This window comes from Rhipicephalus microplus, chromosome X (genome assembly GCF_043290135.1).
Source record: "Rhipicephalus microplus isolate Deutch F79 chromosome X, USDA_Rmic, whole genome shotgun sequence".
Classification (NCBI taxonomy): domain Eukaryota; kingdom Metazoa; phylum Arthropoda; class Arachnida; order Ixodida; family Ixodidae; genus Rhipicephalus; species Rhipicephalus microplus.
Window position 1 is genome coordinate 359792124 of NC_134710.1, and position 10322 is coordinate 359802445.

The 10322-nt window shown below is 46.1% G+C and overlaps 1 pseudogene; it reads right to left on the reverse strand.

Annotated features, from left to right (window-relative positions):
• Positions 1-3052: 3052 nt before the first annotated feature.
• Positions 3053-10084, reverse strand: LOC142775357 (chromobox protein homolog 5 pseudogene; annotated as a pseudogene).
• Between the last annotated feature and the right edge of the window lie 238 nt (positions 10085-10322).

The following is a 10322-nucleotide window of genomic DNA, read 5'->3' on the forward strand; positions in this document are numbered from 1 at the left end:
TACTAAGATACTCTCCATTAACTCTTAGGCTTTTGAAAATCTCCTGTAAGCATGCGGTGAATAGCGTTGGGGAGATTGTGTCCCCCTGCCTTACACCCTTCTTGATTGGTATTCTGTTGCTTTCATTATGAAGCACTATGGTAGCAGTTGATCCCCTGTTTGTTTCTTCCAGATTGTTTATATATGCTTCATCGACGCCCTGATTCAGCAGTGTCCGCATGACTGCTGATATTTCTACTGAATAAAAGGCCTTCTCGTAATCAATGAAGGCTTTGTATAGTGGTTTGCTATATTCTGAGCATTTCTCTATTACCTGATTGGTAGTATGAATGTGGTCGATCATGAGTAGTCTGTTCGAAACCCTGCTTGCTCCTTTGGTTGATTGAATTCAAATGTTTTCTTTACTCTGTTAGCCATTACCTTTGTAAATAGCTTGTATACTACAGGGAGCAAGCTGATCGGCCTGCAAGTCTTCAAGTCCTTGTCATCTCCTTTCTTATGTATTAAGATGATGTTAGCATTCTTCCAAGACTCTGGTATTCTTACCGTCAGGACACACCTCGTAAACAGGGTGGCTAGTTTTTCTAGCACAATCTGTCCTCCATCTTTCCGCGGATCTGATGTCACCTGATCCTCATGACGAGCTTTGCCTCTTTGCATGCTCTCCGAAGCTTTTCTGTCTTCTTCTATCATTACTGGTGGGGTGTCATCTGGGTTACTGCTAGTTCTTATAGTATTAAGGTCGTGGTTCTTTCAGCTACTGTACAGATCTCTGTAAAACTCCTCTGCTATTTTAACCATGCTATCCATATTGGTAGTTATTTTGCTTTGTTTGTCCCTTAGCGCATACATCCTATTTTTCCCTATCCCAAGTTTCCTCTCCACTGCTTTGACACTTCCTCCGTTTTTCAGGGCGTGTTCAATTCTCTCCATGTAATACCTTCTTACATCGGATAATTTACGCCTACTAATCAACTTCGAAAGCTCTGCCAGTTGTATTTCGTCTGTTGTACTTGAGACTTTCATGATTTGACGCTTCCTAATGAGATTCTTCGCTTCTTAGGAAAGCTTGCCAGTGTCCTGTCTAACTATCCTGCCTCCAACTTCCACTGCACACTCCCTAATGATACTCGTCAGATTATCATTCATTGAATCGACGCTAGAGTTGGTTTCCTCACAAAGAGCCGAAAACCTGTTCTGAAGCGAGACTCTAAATTCCAGCACTTTCCCTCTCAGTGCTAGCTCATTGATTGGCTTCTTGCGTATCAGTTTCTGTCGTTCCTTCTTCAAGTCTAGGCGAATTTGAGACCGTACCATTCTATGGTCACTGCATCGTACCTTGCCAACCACTTCCACATCCTGCCCAATGCCTGGGTATGCACTCATTATAAAGTCTACTTCGTGTTTATTTTCCCCATTAGGGCTCCTCCATGTCCACTTACGACTTTCTCGTTTTCGGTAGAAGGTATTCAAAATCTGCAAATTATTGTGTTCTGCGAATTCTACTAGTGGCTTTCCTCTGGCATTTCTAGTACCGATGCCATAAGCTCCTACTGCATGGTCACCAGCCTGCTTCTTCCCTACTTTTCCATTAAAGTCTCCCATCAGTATAGTATGCTGTGTTTTCATCTTACTCATTGCCGATTCCCAGTATTCATAGAAGCTTTCAACTAAAGCGTCATCATGACAGGATGTAGGGGCGCAAGCCTGTACCATCTTCGTCTTGTATCTGTTATTGAGTTTAACTATGATACCTACCACCCTTTCATTAATGCTATAATATTCCTCTATGTTGCCAGCCATGCTTCTATGAATTAGGAACCCCACTTGCAGTTCTCTTCTGTAGCACTGTATAGGCCTCCTATGTCCTTCTAACCTCACTGAGCCCTATTATATTCCATTTAACACCCTATAGCTCCTCGAATAGTACAGCTAGACTTCCCTCATTAGATAAGGTTCTAGCGTTAAACGTTGCTAACTTCAGGTTCCAATGGCGGCCTGTCCGGATCCAGAGATTCTTAGCACCCTCTCCTGCATTGCAGATCTGACCACTGCCGTGGTCAGTTGCTTCGCAGCTGCTGGGGACTGAGGGCCGTGAGTTATTTGACGTATGCATGTGGGAGATAGTGGCCAGGTACTGCACCACGGTGGCCAATCCTTCTCTGGTGAAGGAGTGCGTTACCGGCGGTGGTTACCGGTGAGGCCGCAGCCCAGGCCTCTTAATGCAGTTCCATCACCATGCGGATTCTTTTTTTGGTGGCATTAGGTAACAAAACTGTAAATGCAGTTCCACTTGAAACCCGCCTTAGTTATACGACGATATCACTTCAGCGTTCATAATATACGACAGATTAAAACTATGCTGCATGGCATTTTGTGACAAACTGCATACCTTCCACAGGTTTAGGACTTCGGTGTTTGTACTGTGTTCTGCAAAATTCCTACGTACACGTGGCTGCATTATTCAAAACTCCTGATTTTTTGTTAAAATTACAAAAAAGTGCGACACTTCCGCAGAACCTAGACACAACAAGCTGGCTAACACATTCATCACAACTGAGCAACTTTTTTTCTTCATAATGGCAAACTGGGATCCCAAATTTTTGGCATAATGCCGATGCAAGTGCTGCTTAAGAATCTGCAGGCACGCCTTCATTGTTTCAAGTGTACTTTGGGCAAAATGAAATATTTTTATAAGTTCAAAACATGTACTTCAACGAGGCATAGCTATTGTATGACACACCCGAGAGTTTCTTTAAAATGGTGACCTATATAGAATGCCAAGCCACATTGTTACGTCAAACAGGGACCCAAAAGAGATATTCAACTTTCCGTACATTTCTATAATTACAGCACACGTCTGACAGCTGCAATGAGCCTTAAGAAAAAAAAGGCCCCAATAGGCAAGGGAATAGCATCTCCCACAAAATAAGTTTGTCTTGGGTTTTAAAAAAAAAAGGTTGCTTTATAATAGCTCTTGTTTTGTACAATAGCAAGCACAAAGAATGACAGCCACGCACAGAGTGCGATTCAAGAAGTTTGGACAAGAGAATTTGAAGCCGGAAATCACCGACGGTGGGTATTTTATTTTGCTTGCTAACCCCCGGCCACCTTCCCGGACGTGTCTTGTTCTTCTACAGCGAAATCAAGATGCTCTTCGTAAAATGCAATTACTACGTGCGGCCAGCGAACGTTAGCGACACGCGCGGTCACCAAGTCAGCCACATCACAGTCCTTCCACTTTATGACGAACATGAGTTCACCGTAAATGTCAGTGGCGCCGATGATCCGCTCCGGGTCCAAGCCGCGGTCGAGCCCACGTGGCTTGGCGAAGCGGGGCCCTTTTTTCTTTCTGCGGCTCCGAGTGACGGCGCCGCCTTTCATTTTGATCGGCTGGGACTCCGCCTTCTGCTTCCGCCTTCTGCTTCGGAGCTGCGGCATGAGACCCGCGCAGTCAAGATTATCCTCGGGTTCCCAGGTGTCACCGTAGCTCAACTTGAGCAGGTATTCGACTTTGCCCTGCCTCACGTGCCGGTCGAATATCTTTTCGACGATGAGCTCCTCAGGATCCCCCGGGGTGCCGTTCTTGTAGGTTCTTTTCGTCCTCACAAAACAAAGAAGACAGCACAAAACAAAAAAAGCGCGTAACGGCGAAAGGCGCGACACAGAGACTCGCCGGTTCACACGTCCACACCGCAGGCTCTTCTTGGTACCACTGAGACAGCTCCAAAGCCAACGCGTGGTCAACGTGCCTGCATGCGTGCGCGCCAAGAAATAGTACCTATATTTATTTTCTAATTCAAAAAGTTTGCTAGCTTGTATAAATCTATATTTCTCTATGATAAAAGAAACAAGTATGGGAAGCCTATTGTTAAAAAAGTTATTGTAAGCTTCAATTTTGTTTTCGTCTTTTTTATTTCTTGCTCAGCGCAACGTTACCCTCACGCCTGTTCTCTCACAAAGCGTCGCGTGCGTGAAGCCAGGCCACCATGGAGAGGGCATGCGCAGCCGGCCACGACCTGCTCTATAAACTTACGACCTGCACATGCCACCGCTCCCCATGTCGCTGAGTTTGCTTTTGCTTGTTTGAACTTTTTAGTTCTCAAAATTGCCGCAGCACACCGTGGCGTCACAACTAACCCTCATCGCTGCAGCCGCCAAAGTGCTTTCCAGCGTGGTCCGTGCGTTGACTCGTTTTTGTGCCATTTAAAGGTTAGAGTTCATCAGTATATTTCTTCGAGACTTTAGAGCGTTAAGCCACGACAGTTACAGCACCGTTCACATAATGGTGTACAGCTGCGTTCCATTCTGCAAGTCGAGCAGCCGATGGTAAACTGGGATATCGTTTCACGAATTTCCCATCACTTAGATTCGACAGCGCGAATGCTAAAAGCTCGTGGAATAGAACAGAGATAATTCAAAGTGATTTAGCCAGTTATAACGCATTGTATAGACTGATACTCGCGTTTTTAGAAAACATTATTGCCTTTGCAGAAATGGAGCGTGCCAAAAGCTGTTGTCACTTAACGCGCTGTATTTTTCTGCTCCAGAGATAAAAGCTTGGTGTCACCGCCGGTGAGACACACACGGAAAAGCCAGCGGCGCTCGAACAGTGATGCAACAAACTGCTGCAGCTGCGAGAAATCACTGTAACAACATTGCGGTAATCCACCGGTTTTATCGCACGCTTCCATCAATCGTTAGACATTCGCCAAACGATAGCACAACTACTCCCTTCTATTGTTATCAGTGAACAGGATCATTGAAGGATGATATGCAGGGCATGAAATCTTACACGGGTCATCGCATGGGTTTTTAGTACCGTATGCGTCTCTGTTGCGTCACAAAAACACACTGATTTCAGGTTGCAGCTCGTTGCGAGAGCGCTGTTTTGCCCACGGACGAATTATTTGAGCACCTTCTAGACAGCGATTAGGTGAGGCGCACTGCGCAAAACAAATTGGTGGTGTGTCGCATATTGCTCGCGTTCGCCTGCGCTTAGACCAGGACACAAAGCGCTCACGCAGATTGAGTTCCTGTAATGCACATTCTGGAGCCAACTACTAAGGTGCTTCTCACAGCTAGAATGTTGCTTCGATTCGTTAAATCTGTGGGTTGCTCGATCGGCGCGTTATAAATAAGATAAAAATTGCAGAAACGCGCACGCACGAGTGCACCACTACGGCCGCACGTCGTCTGCAATAAGGGTAACTCGTGGCGGCGTCTCGCGGTAACTCCGGTCCCTACGCGCCATTTTTTGGGCCCACACGCCTTCATAAGGGTGGCGCCAATGAGCTGGTCGTAAGTTTATAGAGCAGGTCGTGCAGCCGGCACGCTACGTGAAAACTGTGGAGGGAATGACATCATGACGGTAATTTTCACTGGGCACAATGGCGTGTTGCGCAGTGTAGTTGGTCTACCAGTGAGCGGCCGCGGATAGTGGCGCTGGTGGCGGCATGTGTGCCTCCGCAGGTCTCGTGCTGAGCCGTGGCGAACAATATCCGTGCCCTGCGCCACGTTATTCATTACGCAGTGTTCTCCTGACAGTTACTGTACTCGTAGCAACGTATACAAAACCTTTTGTCCGCCACGGAGCCTCAAAAGGGCGTAGAACTGGCGCATATATCCATGTGTTGTGCGGAAGATGACGCGGATGAAGATTTTCAAGTGTTCAACAAAATTGCGTTGGAAACCATGACAAAGCGGAGCGGTCTTTCTATTTTATGCGCACTTTCTGTTCACTACGCCCGATGGCTGAAAAAAAAAAAAGAATGTCGCGATTGGTGAGCATGCGTGTGTACCTACTGGTTATCGAAAACGATAGGTGTGCTTTTCATCTGTGATCGCTAAACGCGTGCTGTTGGCGTGAGTAATCGAAAGCCTCAAATAGTCCTGACTTACGTCGCAGCGAAATGCCCCATTAAAATACAATAGGGGGGCTGTCCGTGCTTGCGTTTGAACGAGAAATAATAGATTCCGCTTCATGTTGTAGGTTTAACTCAGCGTTTTATAATGCAGCATTTCCCGTAGCATTGTTTCGTAAAACTTACTGCCGTTTTTTCGCGTAGAAGCAAGCAATCTCAATGGCTTAGAGAAAGGAACAGCTAGTATTGGCCCTCTGAATCGTAGACTTTATTGGAGCGAATTCGCTTAGCGCGTAATTGGGGATATGGCACGTGGTTGTATCAGCTTTGATATACAGCCTGCAAAGGCGTAGGCAGAATTTGTTTTCCGGGGGGGGGGGGTACCACTTTTGTCTGAGCTGGTGGCTAGTCCGGGCTATGTGGCCGAGTGTGATTTTTTGCTCTGTATACCGGTGTAAGAAAAAACTTTAGGGGGGGGGGGGAGAGTGCACAGGCCTGCAGTGCAGCCTTGAGGCTACGTTCTTCTGTCAGCCTGAAACAAGTTTCCTAAACATTGGTTTCAGTCTTTCAAAAAGGTAGTTTTGCCAGCTATGTTTTATGTATTCACAGGCTTTGTCGGTTCTTTTTCTGCCCTTAAACAGAGGCATAACCTCGGACGAAGGCTGCCTGCTTTGTTAATGGGCTCTTGCTAGTGAAAGTGTGGTGTTCACAATAAAAATTGCTTTCTTTTTTACAGGACAATGTACTACTTTGATGAGACCTGGGTATACGCCGGCCATACGACGGGGAGAGTTTGTGACACCAGGGTGATGACTCGGAAAGACGCATTTCGTCAAGGGCTCTAAATCGGCCTCTGCTCACTGAGTGGTAAAGGAGGACGCCTAACTGTTTTGCATGCTGGAAGTGCAAAAGGCTTTGCTGATGGAGTCACCCCAGCTTTCCGTGCCAAGAAGGGCGCTGGTGTTTACCACACAGACATGCATGCTACACGCTTCCAGAAATAGTTTGTTGAACAGCTGCTACCGAACATCGTGATCGTGATGGATAATGCGTCATATTGCCACAGGAAATTGCCATTGCTCCGCGCAATATGGACGTCGGGAACGAAGAGAAACGCTAACAGCATGACTACGAGCGACGAAGCCAGCCTCAATGCACGATCCGGCCCTGCATCCGCACGGTACTCCAACGAACAGCCAACGCGGGTGAAGAAGAAAAGAACGAGGGTGCTCGAGGCAGAGGCTCACGAGGACTACCGACCTTGGGATCTTCTTGATTACTGTGCGTCGTTCACTTTGGGCACAATTCCGCCCTCAATAAACCGTGTAAATAGAACATCCTTGTTGTGAGGCTGCTACATTTTCTCATTTTCTGGTGGAGGTGCTGGGTAGATGATTCCAAACCCCACGAGAGAGCGAAGTCCAAGCCCTGACCATCCGCAAGCCGTGTAGCTGACGCCGGTACACCAACGGACCAGTCGCCATATTCACATCCTTATGCAGGGGAGTTGAGCTTAGTACTATAATAAATAAATTGAACGAGAAAACTGATCATTGAGCAACTCTCCTTGTTTGGTGGTATGTTTGAGAAGATGAGTCATTCTGCGAGCAATAAAATGTTCGTCCGGTAAAAAAATTTTCTACCAACAATATTATTTACTCGCGAACCTTGACGCTTCCTAGCCTACTAATCAATATGGTCTGTTCTATGCTATCATATGCCTTAGCAATATCTATAAAGTCACTCAAGCGAGCTCTTGGTTTTTATGACGGCCAAGCTTAATTCTACTTTCTAAGTAAACATGAGGGCAACATGTCGAAGAGCTCGGTCTGAATTCTCTTTGAGAAAAAATTTAGAAAAGCGATGACATCATTAAGTGATATATGAAACGTGATCTTTATTATGGCTGTAGAGATATCAGGTCCCGGTGATGAATCCGGGACTGTCTATAGTGCTTCTGTGACTCCTTCTAATGTAACCGCCTATATTCATTAGCTTTTTCCTCTAACAGGTATATCGCATAGGGTAACACTGATGTGAAGCGACAGCCAAGCCCTTAGGCAACCGTATCAAGCAGCTGTACTAATTCTGTGGACGATAAAGAAGTTCATTTCAAATTTTCTTTTTGGGGGACCATCTTCTTATGTCGAGGGAATCGAAACAACACTTTCTTATTTTTTGTCTCTGCCATATGAGTGTTCTGTTCTAGAGTTATAACATTTTTTTTTCTTTCTCAAGCGTCTGTTTTAATGTAGCAGCATAACATTTATAGTCTTTCTAGTTACGTAGGCACTGGTTGTAAAATAAAATTCTTAAAAGCGGCTTTACGTACACTATATAGTCGTCATGACAGTCAGAATTCCACCACGGCGAGTTAGCACTCCTTTTAGTATATTTCACAGTGAATTTAGCTTTTTCGTACTGTCACGTAATAGATTACATAAATTGAGCACCTTTGATTGGTAATTTAGTCCCGTCTGTTCGTTCAAGAGTGATCGTAATGAGTCCTTAAGTTTACTTTAATTAACATCATTTCTGACTTGTTTCTTCATTGAAATAAATGGGCACATTGCTTCAAAAAGTATTGGTTCGTCATCACTGTTTGTACCTGATGTGATAGCAGACCAGGACGAAATGGCATAATCAGCACTTGCAAACGTCAGGTCAATCACATAAAGTGATAGGCCAGACACATAAGTTCGGTTCTTGAATTTACACAATAAAAACCATTCAAAGTGATCCATTCTGACAGCGTTTTACCAAAGGCATCGGATCGGTAAATTGACAACGTACATTCCAAACTATTATGCTGTTTTTTTACAGCGTAAGACAACAAATGATTCAATAAGATATTTAACCTAGCTGTCTTCGTAGAAATGCTTGTTATACACTATTAATGTTCTATGTCGCAATTTTAATTTTCCCCCGCATTAGGTTCAGTCTTTTCTTTCACCATTATTCCTCCAATTGATTTATTACCTAATGAGGTAAATCAGGCAAGCGCAGGTGTATAGCCTAGGTGGGTAGAGAAACGTTTCCCTTAAGCACCACGTCAGTCGCGGCTAGCCGGCTTCAGGAAAAAATATTCAGAGCACCGGTGGCTCGAGGCGGTTAAAACTCCAAGGGACATCGGCTGGCAGGACGCCGATGCTAGCGCTTCTATTCAGGGTCTCGGCTCCATTCTCGGCTGTCAGCCTTAGACTCTGCAATAATAGAGGGATGACGGTACGTCCACGTCCAATTTGAGACATTGCAACAGCCGTTTCGCAAACTGGTGGTGGTAGTGGTTAGAAGATGAGAAAAGGCACCTAATTTCTGCTACCCGGTCGGGAGCACGGCGCAGTTACTTCGAATAATTACTTCGAATAATTACTTCGAATAATTCAGGTAATGGAACAACTAAAATATTTATCTGTATGAAGATATAAAAAAAACAAATATTCAAACTTCAATGCGCCGTACAGATTGCGCCTGACGGATGTGGAAGACGAAGAAGACGTTCGCTCACGAGGCGCTGGCTCACGAGCCCACCGTGCTCTCGAGGAAGCGCTGGCCACGCTTCTTTGGCTTTCATTATTTTGTGCACGAGACTTGATGCAGCGCATACGTGTCGCCAGCACCATTTCAGCCATGTTCGACGATGCCGCAGTTGGCCGTGCCTCTGGAGCCCCCTTCGCCGGCTGGTTCTTCCGGTCATACCGGGATTGCTCTCTGCCGTGGTCCGCACAGCGCTGTTATGCAGGGTCCATCTTCAGTCTCAATCAAGCCTTCGTTGATCCAGGCAGAACTCGTAGGACCGCCGCCGGCCGCGCTCCCGCCCGAGCCTGTTGCCACAAGATTCGAACAACCACAGGCAATCCAGCCGATGACATCAGTAACCTTGGTTGCAAGCTTACCGTCATCGAGTGCAGCACTCCGGGAAGTCTTGAAGTTCGAGCTTGTCGATGTCACCGACGACAGACTCAACTCGGCGCACCTGCCGTGAGTCCCGACTCATCTCCTGTCAAGTCTGTGGCACGGCCCTTCGGCACCACCACCACTTCGGTTGGCGTCATTGCGAGCTTCACCTGGAGTGGTGCTGCTGAAACTTCGAGCTCTGCGGCACGTGTTGAACGCGAACTGGCACTTGCCACGGTGTTGTCGTCGGCCTGTGGTAATGCCGTCCACCGCTGCCTGGGATATCGTCGCTTGATTTTATCCTCAACCTGCCACGAGGACATCTTATCTTGTGATTTAATTTGATGTTCCTGTTTGATTGTTGATTTCAAATGTATTGGTTCATTGTAAGCATCTAAGTGAGTATAATAAACATGTGTAGCGAATTTTTGTTTCTTACGCCTGGCGAGCACCGCATCAAAAGCACTCCGAGTTCTTCGGTAGTATGTTGACCTGTGTATTGCTGGCGCAGGGTGGTGCGGAAAGGGAGAGTTTGGTTTTGTTAGACTCAACGCCAGCACG